Source organism: Terrapene carolina, unplaced genomic scaffold (genome assembly GCF_002925995.2).
Source record: "Terrapene carolina triunguis isolate 2854851 unplaced genomic scaffold, T_m_triunguis-2.0 Scaffold110, whole genome shotgun sequence".
Lineage (NCBI taxonomy): Eukaryota > Metazoa > Chordata > Testudines > Emydidae > Terrapene > Terrapene triunguis.
The window spans coordinates 5,153,083-5,154,711 of NW_020664461.1; positions in this window are offsets into that span (position 1 = coordinate 5,153,083).

The following is a 1,629-nucleotide window of genomic DNA, read 5'->3' on the forward strand; positions in this document are numbered from 1 at the left end:
AGTCCCACCTCTTTCCCCTCCTACAAAACCACTTCTCAGGCACCTCTGCAGTTGATGGGCTCCCACCTCCTCCATTCCTGCCACATGCAGCCTCTGGTTTGAGGGTATTCTCACCCTGCCCCTGTGCCGCACCCAGACGGTCAGTGGCAAACGCCCGACAAGCCATTACAGAGATGCTCTAGTCTGGCAGTCTGTGGTGCTGTTTGTGGGGGATGGCTGTACAGCAAGCTGCTGTCCAAGCCTGCTCCTTGGGACCGGGTGGGTGAAGTGTCCCTCGCGTCTCCTCACGTCATAGCTCCCAGACACTCCAGCTCTGTCAGCCAGCACAGCATGGCCTGCAGGAGTTTCAGCGCCGCTAGAGAAATTCCTTGCCAGCGGATTGGCTCTGTCAGAGACCTCAGGCCTCCCAGCTCCATATTTAGGCGGTCGAGAACTCCCCGTGATTTTCTCTTCTCCAATGGAAAGGCGAGACCCACCTTTGCCCTATGGGCCCTGCGGTGACCCCCAGGCTCGGCGACTCCAGCCCCGCCAGCTCCAATGTGCCAGGCACTGTGCAACGGTTGCGGATGTGTGTGGAAAAAGGGCCAGGCCAGCCAGGCTTATGCTTCATGAACCAAACCAAACAGCAGGCTACGCCTCGGGGGTGAGAACGAACTCCAGCAACCTCTGGAGGGTGTGCTGGCTAGACCCACTCCATTCACCAGCCAGGCACTGCCTTCTGGTTAGCACAGAGATCCTGGGGTCTCCTGCCCGACAGCCCTCTGGGGCTACCACACGCGGGAGATGGTGACAGGGACAGGAACCACCCCGTCCCCACCCCCCAGGCTGAGCTGCTTTCTCCCTATTGCATGCATGTGTGCTACAGATGTTTCCTCTGACCTACTGTAACGCCCACAGACCCCGGTCGTTGCCGGGCAGGATCGAACCTGGGACCTCGGGAGCTTAGTGCATGAGCCTCTGCTGCATGAGCTCAAAGCCAACTGGCTGTTAGCTAAGGCTGTAGAGCAAACTCATTTTATCTCTCTCTCAAAGTGGTCTCGGTGCCACTGATGGGACAGAACACCACACCCAGGAGGTGTGTGGGTTACACCAGCAGTGCGGCCTACCAAAGTCACCCCGGCACCAGGATCTCTATGTCCTCAGCCAATGGGGCTCCTGCCAGAGGCCCTACAGAGAGCTGCAGTGTGGCAGACGGAGAGGGCGCGGAGTCAGTAGCAGTGGTTCCTTAGGTCCCGGGAGAGGAGCGAGCTCACGGTCAGGGACTGCCCCTGGTCCCTGCGGGGATGGGACGCTCCTGTGAAGCCAAAGGAGGGAGTTTGCTCTGTCTGCTGATTCAGAGGGATAAAAGCTCCGGTGAGGCTTTGTAATGCCACCTAAAAATGACAAAACCCGAACAAGTTCCATTTCCAAAGCCCCTGCAGCTAGTCCTGGGTGAGCTGGGCTGGGGGGGGGTCGCCCGGCCATAGGTGATCACAGAGCCAGTCTAACCCGAAATGCTTCATGCAGCACCCAGCTCCATGCTGCTGGCCCTCCCGAGCATCGCACCGCACCGGTACCGCGTACAGCCAGCTCCACGCCGCCGGCCCTCCCGAGCATCGCGCCGCACCGGTACCGCGTACAGCCAGCTCC